The 13022-nt window shown below is 39.9% G+C and overlaps 1 protein-coding gene across 1 annotated transcript in view; it reads left to right on the top strand.

Annotated features, from left to right (window-relative positions):
- LOC122562216 (dynein axonemal heavy chain 17-like) overlaps positions 1–13022 on the top strand; it is a 471020-nt gene that overhangs the window by 358360 nt on the left and 99638 nt on the right. The window lies entirely within an intron of this gene.

Consider the following 13022-nt stretch of genomic DNA (forward strand, 5'->3'; position numbering starts at 1 on the left):
ACTAAATTAGTGATGGGTATCTGTCCTGCCAAATCTTAAGGTGATGGGGCTGAAACTTTGCACCTGTTCAATTCTGCCACAATTTTATAAGTGGAATATGTTTTGGAGGGACACAGAATTTTGGATGGACTATTCTCCAAGCTCTCTACTCACTGAGGTAAGCTATGAGGTAATTCCAGTGAAATATATAAAATATCACAAGTGCTTAACAGGACACTTGCTGAAAGGTTACATCACCTGATTGAAGAATCTATAAACTCGGGGTCATAAAATCAAGATAAGATAGTCATTTCAGGGATGAGAATTGTGAAGTCTTGGAATTCTTAATTAGAATTCATTCATGGACTCCATCAACAAACACGTAGACTTTGACCCAATATACCAGCCACTACAAAAAACAACTGGAACTGGCAACCAGAAACAGCAGAAATTCCAGAAGGCACAATACAGCAGCGCTTCACAGGAGGTTCCAAAGCATTGAAGATGTCACCCAAATAGGGGACAAAATGTCTGCAAATCAACTTCCCAGCTCGGCAAACATACCCACAACTATGGGAAGCAACACCCCAGCTATAAATCTTTACACAAACCTTAAGTGTTTCAGTATATCCAAGTCAAAGATCGTTACTACCAGTTCCCAAATGTGCTCCCATTTTGTTATGACCTGATGCTAAACCAGGTTTACAAAATTCTTAAGGTTCATAAAGAGACCTCAAATTATAAAGTTTCTGGATGAGGGGGATGAATTGGCTCCCTTTCTTCATTACTTGTCCCCTGAGTTGATTGCAACAATGTTAATTTACAAAGAATTTCCTCACTTATGTATATTCTATCTTTCTTCCAGACCAAATGAATTTATGTTTTAAGAGAAATCAATTTAACCAGTCCTTTGTAAATTCCAAAAGAGTGAATTTATGAGTTACTAAATATTAACAGAACTCACCTACAGACAGAACTGAAGCAAAAGAAACGATATTTGGATTAGTATCTACTGATCACTCATAAGGCATTGATAATGGATTGAACTGTCAATTTTGGGATCCTTGGCTTTTCAAATTAGTTGAAATGGTTTTGACCTGTTACATTTTTACAGCAGCTGACTGGCAGCACTCAGAGGGAGAAGGTCCTCCTTCTTTTTGACTGGCATGATGATTAGCTGGCTTTCAACACCCAGAGGATGGAAGGTCCTTTATCTTCAATTAAGGGTAATCAGTGGATCATCCCTCAACTGTAACTTTCACAGGAGACTCGTGCTCGAACCCAAGCAATTATAGATGAGCACCTCAACAAATAGCGCACATAAGCCTTTCAGCTCACAAACGTAGTCAAGTAGGTTTGAACAAGCTTTAACTTCTGTTTTTGAGTATTCTTGAAAAGGGAAGACCCAAAATATGTCACTTGCTTGAACTGGTGCCTTCTTTCCCAACTAAGAAAGCTCCCAGGAGATTACTATTCAATTTGCAGTGCATTTCTTCCTTTTAAGATTTTCCTTTAAAGTTTCCTTGGCACCTCATCAGTTAGAATATTCCAGGCCCTCTCTCCAGATAGCCATAAAATTTATATCCACAGTCATTGTGACTGAATTAGTCATATTTTATAAAAAAAACACATGTTGGGACTAAAGTTTCATTGTCCATATGCTATGGACCAAGCCAGATGTCCTCAAAATATTTCGTTAAGAATCACACAACACCAGGTTATAGTCCAACAGGTTTAATTGGAAGCACACGAGCTTTCGGAGCGACGCTCCTTCATCAGGTGATTGTCTGACAATCACCTGATGAAGGAGCGTCACTCCGAAAGCTAGTGTGCTTCCAATTAAACCTGTCGGACTATAACCTGGTGTTGTGTGATTTTTAACTTTGTACAGCCCAGTCCAACACCGACATCTCCGAATCAAAATATTTCGAGGGTAGCCCGGATTCAAAACTTATGAGTTGTTTTAAGCAAGTGTATAGTGGATTTTCCAGGAGTGATGCAGCTGACCCAACCACATGGTTTTAAACAAAAGAGTTTATTTGCAAAATTACCAAATGAAACACAAACAAAAGAGAACAGAATACAGAATAACTCAATCTATCTGAAAATCCAACAGATTATTCCAACTGTTCCAAATATTTCTAACAACCCCCATAAACACCCCGTGGCAAAAAAGGTAAAATCAAACACAGGGCACAGGGTTTTACAGGAGAGAGGAAGATGTCAGAGAGATTCAGCATGGAACACTATTTTCCATGTAGTTGTTTCTTGGACCAGCAGTCTCAAAACTGACTGACTGCTTTCAGTGAACAGACAGACTGCTAAAACCAAACCAAACCAGAGTAAAGCTGAGCTGGTAGAATTGTACAAATTGTACAAATCCTCTTTCATTGTACAAATGTTTTGCTTTTGCTTGAGGCAGTATCTATTGCTATAACCAAATTGGCCCTAAATCCCTTCAAACCTAGACATTTGAAAACCCAAGTCTTTACAACTTCCTGGAAAAGTAAACCAAGGACAACACAACCTTGTTAAATGAGCAGCATCATCACCCCCCCACCCCCTTAAAAATAAACGAACCATCAATATCCAAAGATGACTTCATTTTAAAACCCCTTAATCTTAAATTGTTAGTACACTGGATGTAAATTTGCTTGCTGAGCTGGAAGGTTCATTTTCAGAAGTTTTATCACCATGCTAGGTAACATTACCAGTGGCCGTTTGGTGAAGCACTGTTTCTATGACCCTCTTTCTACTTATGTATTTAGGTTCCTTGGGTTGGTGATGTTGTTTCCTGTTGTGATGTCATTTCCTGTGGTGGTGACATTTCCTGTTCTTTTTCTCAGAGGGTGGTAGTTAGGATCCAAGTCAATGTGTTTGTTGATAGAGTTCCAGTTGGAATGCCATGCTTCGAGGAATTCACATGTGTGTCTCTGTTTGACTTGTCCAGAATGGATGTGTTGTCCCAGTCAAAGTGGTGCCCTTCCTCATCTGCATGTAAGGATATTCATGATAGTGGGTCATATCTTTTTGAGGCTAGTTAATGTTCATGTATCCTGGTAGCTAGCTTTCTGCCTGTTTGTCCAATGTAGTGTTTGTTACAGTTCTTGCAATGTATTTTATAAATGAAGTTCATTTTGCTTCTTGTCTGCATACGGTCTTTTAAGTTCATTAGCTGCTGTTTTAGTGTGTTGGTGGGTTTGTGGGCTACTGTGATGCCAAGAGGTCTGAGTAGTCTGGCAGTCATTTACAGGATGTCTTTGATGTAGAGGAAAGTGGCTAGGGTTTCTGGACATGTTTTGTCTGCTTGTTGCTTAGAAATCAGCAGACTGTGTTCATTATGTACCTGTTCTTTGAGTACGCTTTATAGGTGATTTTCCTCTGCTCTTCGTAGTTCCTCTGTGCTGCAGTTTGTGGTGACTCATTGAAATAATATTCTAATGCAGCTTCATTTGTGGTGTTGGGACGACTGTTTCTGTAGTTCAGTATTTGGTCCGTATGTGTTGTTTTCCTGTAGACGCTGGTTTGAAGTTCTCCATTGGTTGTTCACTGTACTGTAGCATCGAGGAATGGCAGTTTGTCATTGTTTTCTTCCTCCTCCATAAATTTTATGCCAGTAAAGATATTATTGATGGTCTTGAAGGTTTCATTTAATTGATTGCATACAACACAACACCCATATACATTGCATTAACAATAAGCATGCAAACATGCACTACTATACTGTTTCAGTCTGTTTTACTCCTGCCAGTGAACACCTCCATTTCTCATTCATGTCTGGACAATGAATCAGCAATCACATTTTCTCATCCTGCCACATGAATAATTTTCAAATTGAATAGCTGTAACAACAAGCTCCGTCTGAACAGTGTGGAATTTTTGGTCCTTAAATTTCTCCATAAACTTCAATGGGTTATCATCAGTGTATATGATTGCCTCAGATACATTGCTGGTAACATAAACATTGAAATGTGGTGACACCAACACCAAGCTGAAAGTCTCCTTCTCGACTGTCGAATATTTCTGCTGATGAACATTTAATTTCTTGATAGGTCTGTCTATTTTCTTGTCATTTTCCTGTAAGAGCACAGCAGTGACACCCACATCAATCGTCTTGATAGCCACCTTGAGTGGCTTAGTGTAATTAGGTGTGGCTAATACTGTGACTGTGGTTAACACAGCTTTCAGACTACCAAATGCCTTCTGACTATCCTCTGAAACGTCTTGCCTTTTTTTAGCAATTCAGTGAGTGGAGCAGCTTCACTGCTAAAGTTTGGTGTTAAATTTTGACAAAATCCACTCAATCCCAGGAATCATAGTCCTGCTCTTCATCAATATTATGGGAAACTCCCCAATTAACTTTGCTTTTGCATTCTATGGGGCGTTGTCCATGTCCAGTAACACGGCCCAGGAAGGTGACTTGTGCTTTGACAAATTCACAAAGCCCGCCTCTTGAAGTTGATTGAACAATTCTGATAAATGTTGCAAATGTTCATTCCATGTGAGACTAAAAATCACCAGATCATCAATATATATGACACAATTGGATAATCCAGCAATAACCTTATTGGTTAGTCTCTGAAATGTGGTGGGCACATTTTTCTTATCAAACTGCATAACTTTAAACTGTTACAGTCCATTCAGCTTTATGAAAGCCAAAACTGGCTTAGCTCTTTTGGACAAAAGTGCCTGCCAATGTCCTCGGAACAAGTCCAACTTAGAAATATAAGTTGCTTGTCCCATCTTTTCAACACAATATTCCTAATGTGGAATCAGATATGCATCAGTCTTTGCAATGGCATTGACTTTATGATAGTCCACATGTAACATGTTTTGGCACCATTACTATGGGTGAGCTCCAGTCACTGTAACTCACTTCGTTTTGGAGCATGTGTTCAATGTCCTTTAGAGGGTTATGCCTATAAGCATGTTGCTTAATTGGAACACCATCTCCAATATATACATTATGCATATTTAGGATAGTACTTCTCAGCTTATTTCTATATGTCTCTCCATGTGATAGTAATAACTCTTTCAGGTCATTTTGATTTTTATCTGGAAGGTAACTCAATAATTTATCCCAATTTTTGACAACTTCCTCATTGTACAATTTAATTTGAGGAATGTCCAATTCAGAATCCTCTGAACTTGTTTCTTCACTTTGTGTTGTAACCAATAACACAGTCTCCTTTGTCTTTCCTTCTTTATCAAAATACCTTTTCAGCATATTCATATAATACAGTCTCTGAGATTTCTTTCTGTCTGGAGTTTTTGATTTCTTTTCTGCTTCCTGTTGTATGCTGTGATACTTTTAAATGCTGTCCAGCCAACTGCCCCGCTCTATTTAATCGTTTCCAAAAATTTGACACATAGTCTAAATATGTGACCTCTGAATTCTGACTTACCTATTTCTTCTTGTTCAATTTTAGCAATCCTCTCACTTCATGCCCAAAAACTAATTCAAATGGACTGAATTTGGTCGATTCATTTGGTGCACCTCTGATTGCAAAAATAAACATGGAATTCCCTTATCCCAATTATTTGGATTGTCTTGACTATAAGACTATACTTCAACCTGGTCTTTAATGTCTGATATCACCTTTTTAGCACTCCCTGTGACTCTGGATGGTATGCAGTAGATTTGAATTATTTTATTCCTAAGCTGTCCATAACTTCCATGAATAATTTTGATGTGAAGTTTGACCCTTGACCTGATTGTATCTTGGGTAGTCAGTATCTAGCAACTCATCTACAATTCATCCTATTATTGTATGCTATGATGCTTTTAAATGCTGTCCAGCCAACTTCCCGGCTCTATTTAATCGTTCCCTAAAATTTGACACATAGTCTAAATATGTGACCTCTGAATTCTGGCTTTTAGCTGCGATATTGTGCAACAGAATGACCTCTGGATATCTAATGGGCACATTTATTATTGTTAACAAATACTGATTCCCACTTTTTGTTTGAAGTAGAGGTACTATGCAATGAATTAAGACTCTTGCATAAGGTTCCTCGAATGCAGGAATAGGTATTAAAGGTGCAGGTTTTATTACTGCCTGCAGTTTTCCAATTACCTGAAATGTATGACATGTCTGGCAAAATTCAACTACATCCTTGTACAGTCCAGGCCAGTAAAAATGTTTCTGTATTTTAGCTTGTGTTTTTGTCATCACTAAATGACTCACGACTGATAGTTCATGCGCCATTCACAACACTTTCTTTATATGATCCACTGGCGATAAGACTTAGAGTCATAGCGATGTACAGCATGGAAACAGACCCTTCGCTCCAACTCGTCCATGCCTATCAGATACCCCAACCTAGTCTAATCCCATCTGCCAGCACCTGGCCCATATTCCTTCAAACACTTCCTCTTATTATACCCATCCAAATGCCTTTTAAATGTTGCAATTTTACTAGCCTCCACCACTCCCTCTAGCAGCTCATTCCATACCACCCTCTGCGTGAAAAGGTTGCCCCTTAGGTCTCTTTTATATCTTTCCCCTCTCACCCTAAACCTATGCCCTCTAGTTCTGGACTCCCCCACCCCAGGGAAAAGACTTTGTCTATTTATCCTATCCATGTCCATCATGATTTTATAAACCTCTCTCAGGTCACCCCTCAGCCTCCGACGCTCCAGGGAAGACAGCTCTAGCTTCTCTCGATAGCTCAAATTCTCCAAACCTGGCAACATTCTTGCAAATCTTTTCTGAACCCTTTCAAGTTTCACAACATCTTTCCAATAGGAAGGAGACCAGAATTGCACGCAATATTCCAACAGTGGCGTAACCAATGTCCTGTACAGCTGCAACATGACCTCCCAACTCCTGTATTCAATACTCTGACCAATAAAGGAAAGCATACCAAATGCCTTCTTCACTATCCTATCTACCTGCGACTCCACTTTCAAGGAGTTATGAACCTGCACTCCAAGGTCTCTTTGTTCAGCAACACTCCCTAGGACCTTACCATTAAGTGTATAAGTCCTGCTAAGATTTGCTTTCACAAAATGCAGCACCTCACATTTATCTAAATTAAACTCCATCTGACACTTCTCAGCCCATTGGCCCATTTGAACAAGATCCTGTTGTAATCTGAGGTAACCTTATTCGCTGTCCACTACACCTCCAATTTTGGTGTCATCTGCAAACTTACTAACTATACCTCTTATGCTCACATCCAAATCATTTGTATAAATGATGAAAATTAGTGGAACCAGCACCAATCCTTGAGGCACTCCACTGGTCACAGGCCTCCAGTCTGAAAACCAACCCTCCACCACACCTTCTGTCTTCTACCTTTGAGCCAGTTCTGTATCCAAATGGCTAGTTCTCCCTGTATTCCGTGAGATCTAGCCTTGCTAATCAGTCTCCTGTGGGGAACCTTGAAGAACGCCTTACTGAAGTCCACTTAGATCACATCTACCACTCTGCCCTCATAAATCCTTTTTATTACTTTTTCAAAAAACTCAGTCAAGTTTGTGAGACATGATTTCCCATGCACAAAGCCATATTGACTATCCCTAATCGGTCCTTGCCTTTCCAAATACATGTACATCCTGTCCCTCAGGATTCCCTAACACAACTTGCCCACCAACGACGTCAGGCTCACTGGTCTATAGTTCCCTGGCCTGTCCTTATCACCTTTCTTATACAGTGGCACCACATTTGCCAACCTCCAATCTTCTGGCACCTTACTTGTGACTATCGATGATACATATATCTCAGTAAGAGGTCTAGCAATCACTTTCCTAGCTTCCCACACCCCCTCCTCACTTGCCTCCCTTTCTGTAGTTCCTGTAGCATTTGTATCCTGGATCGTTAAGCTTCCAGTCCTGTCCATCCTTGAGCCATGTTTCTGTAATTGCTATGATATCCCGGTACCATGTTCTTAACCATGCCTGAAGTTCATCTGCCTTCCCTGTTAGGCCTCTTGCATTGAAATAAAAGCAGTTTAACTTATCAGTTCTACCTTGTTCTCTGTTTTGTCCCTGCCCGCCCTGACTGTTTGACTCACCTTTGTTCTCAACTGTATCAGTCTCAGCTTGTTCTCTTTCCTCACTATCTCCCTGGGTCCCACCCCCTCCTACCTTACTAGTTTAAATCCTCCCCAGCAGCCCTAACAAATCTCCCTGCCACGATATTAGCCCCTTTCAATTTAGGTGCAATCCATCCTTCTTATACAGGTCACCTCTACTCCAAAAGTGCTTCCAATGATCCAAAAATTTGAATCCTTCTCCCATACACAGCTCCTCATTCATTCATTCATCTGCTCTATCCTCCTATTCCTGCCCTCATTAGCTCATAGCACTAGGAGTAATCCAAATATTACTACTCTCGAGGACCTCCTTTTTAAATTAACTCTCCGTAATCTCCCTTCAGAATCTCAACCTTTTCCCTTCCTATGTCATTGGTTCCACTGTGTACAGTGACCTCTGGCTGGCCCCTCTCCTTCTTGATGAACTGCTGCCCATTTCTCATCTGCCTGAATGCATGATGGTCTCTATTTCCTCACTAAGACTGTAGCATTCAGGGACACATTTGGATTCTTTTTCCGTGTATGCCTTTTGTTATGAAATTGAATGCGTGTACTGTACCTTTAAAAGAGATTGAATGCTGTTCTGAACTTACAGTTTACAAGCACCTGTGTATATGACTAGATGGCAGCCCCAGAGTATACTGGAAAATTGAAATTATATAATACTTGGCTGTGAAATGGATACCTGAGTTTTGACAATGATTCAAATTTAACCAATTAGCTTAAAGTATACTGTGCGATTCTAAAGCCTAATCGAGTTTGAATTTATTGTTTTGCCAACATCGAACCAATGAGATGATCTGATGTTGGGGGTATTAAAATGCAGACATTTTGAAAATTAGAGAGAGAACAACTGCCGTTGAGTCATATACAAGAAATTAGGAAGGACTCTCTATCAAAGGTACCTTTCATATGAAACATACTCGCAGTATTCCTACCTGTGAACCAGCTACATCATTAGCAAGGACAAATTGTATTCCTTGAGCTGAAAGCTTTTTTCCAGTACTCCTACTACCATGACTTAATCACTCTTCACTGAACATTCTAACCTCAGTCTACATAATTGAGCACTTCTTGTTCCATTGTGAGTTACCATTACTAACACCTTTTCTGGCAATAGTTCTTCAGAGGTACATCCCACCTTATCTTTCAAAGATTGAGAGGAACCAGGATTACTTAATATTGTAACCTCTTTACCTGCTGCTCTTGGTCTATGCAAGTAAACTGTACCTTCACAGGCACATGGTTTCAGAAGATCTGGCACTTCCTCTTTAACCAACCTCCAAACAGGTTACACATTCTGGTGCAGCTTTTTAGTCTCGGCTATGTTTTCCCTTATCACTCCAATAAAATTCACTGGCTTATTCTATTTTCCTACATCTGGCTTTCCTGTGCTTTTCCTAATCCACCAAAGCTGTGATTTCATATGACCTACTTTATTGTAGTGAAAACACTGGAATTTTTCAACATCTGTTTCCACTTCAAGGGTTTACTTTTTACCCTGGGGTAAGTTATTCTTATGATCTTCACTGAGATCTATCTTTGCATAGCCATGTGAGGATTTCTATTTCCCCAATTTCTATCGTTCATGGATTGAAATTGATTTTGGAAGCCAAACTTTGATTTTGGACCAACTCATAATCATTCACCATTTCAGCTGCTAATGTTGTCATTTTAACTCTCTACTCTTCCTCACTAAGCTCACCTTCAGCCTTCATCTCCATCTTTTTAAGCTGACTTTCCAGTCTAAGTGCCAAATTCTGAAGTTCAAACTCCCCCTCTTTCTTCCTTTCTTCTATCACTTTTTCTCTCTCTTCTCTCTCTCTCTCCCTCTTTCTCTCATTTTCTTTATGTTCTGCTCAGCCTTTCATTCTTTTTTTCTCTTTCCTCTGCTTTTAATCATAACTCAAACAGTTTCATTTCTTTTGCCCTTTCCTTGTCTTTTTCCTCTAACTAAAGCTGCTTCATTTTCAATTGAGCTTTAGCCATCTCTAAAGATTCTGATGGTATTTCCAGTAAATTTAAATGCTGAACTATTGCTGTAATTATCTTTCCTTGCCTTACAGAAGGAGACAGTTTCAACTTCAGATTGTCTAGCAGCTTGGCCTTAATCACCTTTAGCTAAACCCACAAAGTCACTTCTTCCACCCCTAGAAAACTCTTGGTGACTGAAAGAGCCATTGCTATCCTAAGCACTGTTTAAACCAAGCGCAATCAACACCCAGAAAAAAAGACCTACCACTCACAGCCTTTGAGTCAAACAACCCTATTCCCAACTTGGAAGTATAGAACAAATCCAGGACGAACCTCCAATCTGCTATGGACCAGGTCAAACCCCTCAAAACATTTCAAGAAAGTAGCCTGGACCCTAACTTTGCAGTTGTTTTAAGCAGGTGTATAGTGGATTTTCCAGGAGTGATACAGCTGGCCCAACCACTTAGTTTTAAACAAAACAAAATTTATTTACAAGACTACCAAATGAAATACGAACAAAAGGGAACAGAATACAGAATAACTTAACCAATCTGAAAATCCAACAGATTATTCCAATTTAATGATGCTGTTCCAAATACTTGCAACAATCCCCATTAACACCCTTTGGCAAATAAATTAAAATCATACACAGAGTCTTACAGAAGTGAGAGAGATGGCAGAGAGATTCAGCATGGAACATTATCTTCTATGTCACTGTTTCTTGGACCAGCAGCCTCAAAACTGACTGCTTTCAGTGAACAGCCAGACTGCTAAAACCAAACCAAACCAGAGAAAAGCTGAGCTGAAAGGCCACTCCCCTTTCATTGTACAAGTGTTTTTTTTTCAAGCTTAAAAGCCTTTTTCCTGAGGCAGTATCTGTTAGCTATAATCAAACTGGCCATAAAACTCTTCAAACCTAGACATTTCAAAACCTTTGTCTTTACGACCTCCTGAAAAGCAAACCAAGGACAGCAAAACCTTATTAAAGGAGCAGAATCATCACACATAGATGGCCTTGTGTTATCACAGAACCACAAAAGTGTTACGGCACGGTAAGAGGCTACTTGGCCCATCATTCCTGCTCAGTAAATGAGCACCATTTCATACTGCTAATCCCCCGCTTTTGCCCCATACCCTTGCATATTATTTTAATCCAAATAATCAACCAGTGGCTTCTTGAATCCCTCAGCTGAACTACTTCCAACATACTTCCAGACAGCACACTCCAGACCTAACTACTTGCTCGGTGAAAAAAGGCTTTTCTCACTTCACCCTTGCTTCTTTCATTGACCATTTTAAATCTATGCCCTCTTACTTTCTTCCTTTTATGAGCAAGAACACTTTCTCTCTACTCTATCCTGATTTTGAAAAAGTCCATCAGATCACTTAGCCTTCTTCTATCTAAGAACAACAAACCCAAATCTCAATCTATCCTCAACACTGAAGTTCCTCATTCTTGAATGTATTCCTTTAAACTGCTTCTACATTTTCTCCAGTGCATGCAAATCCTTCATATAAGAACTGTTCACAGTGCTCTAATTGAGCATTAACAAGTGTCTTATGCAAGTTTAGCATCACCTCCTTGCTCTTGTACTCTGTGCCCTGTTAGTTACAGCAAGGACGCTGTATGCTTTATTAACTGCCCTCTTCATGTTTCCTGCCACCTTCAAATAATCGAATGCAAGCCTGGGATCCTCTGTTCCTGCATTCTCTTTTGAACTGTACCCCCAATTTTATTTCTTTTTGTAATGTTTCTCCTACTAAAATGCTTTAACTCACATTTCTCTGCGTTAAAATCCATTTGCCACCTATCTGCCACTGCACCAATTTGTCGATGTCCTTTTGTAATTCTACACTGATCGTGTCACAGTTTACAATTTTTCCAAGTTTTATGCCATCTGCAAACTTTGAAATTTCCCTTGGCACACCAAGATCTGGATCAATAATATATATCAGGCAAAGCAAGAGTCCCAATAATGACCCATGGGGAATTCCACAACAAACCTTCTTCCAACCTGAAAATTTTCCATTGACCAATACTCTCTTTTTCCTATCAGTCAACCCATTTGTATCCATGTTGCTACTGACCTTTTTACTTCAGGACCTATAACTTTCCTCAACTGTCTGTTGTGTGCCACTTTATCAACACCTCTGATAGACCATGTACACCACATCAACAATGCTACCCTCACTGAGCCTTTCTATAACCTTGCAGAATCCACACTGACCCTCCAAAGAGTGCCACCAGACCCTATCTCTATAATACCTCATTTCCCACAGCTGATTCACCCAACCCACACATCCCTGCATATTTTGGACAATTTGGCATAGCCAATCCACCTAACCTGCACATCTTTAGACTGTGGGAGGAAACCAGTGGACCCAGAGAAAACCCATAGAGACACAGAGGGAATGTGCAAACTCCACACAGGCAGTCACCCAAGGGTGGAAGCAAACCTGGGGCCCTGGCACTGTTGACAGAAATACAAACTACTGAGTCATCATACCTCATCAAAAAACTCCAGCAAGTTAGTTAAACACAATTTCCCTGTTAGACATCCTTGCTGACTCTTCCTAAGCAACCCAATCTTTTCCATGTAACAACTAATTCTATCCCAAATAATTGTCTCTGGAAGCTTCCACACCACTGAAGTTAAACTGATTGGTATGTGATTGCTGGCTTATCCTTACAAGCTTCTTTGAACAAACCAGTAATGTTTGCAATTGTCCAGTCTTCTGGAACATCACTTGAGTTGAGGAAAGACTGAAAGATTATGGTCAATGCTCCCACAATCTCCACCCTTAATTCCTTCAAAATCTTTGGATGCAGTTCATCCAGTTGCAATGTTTCGTCCCTAACAATTTTGAACCTCCTTGTGATTGAGATCCCTTTTTTTTCACTACAGCCTGTTTAGCATCTCTCTTTTGATAAAGACAGGTGCAAGATATTAAGTTAACCTGTCAATCATGCCCCCAGCCATTTGCTGGAAATCCCATGTTTGGTCCCTAATCAGCCCTATTCCTCCTTT

The sequence above is a fragment of the Chiloscyllium plagiosum genome, unplaced genomic scaffold (genome assembly GCF_037043375.1).
Source record: "Chiloscyllium plagiosum isolate Xiang-an unplaced genomic scaffold, Cpla_swu_hap1 HiC_scaffold_25, whole genome shotgun sequence".
NCBI lineage: Eukaryota > Metazoa > Chordata > Chondrichthyes > Orectolobiformes > Hemiscylliidae > Chiloscyllium > Chiloscyllium plagiosum.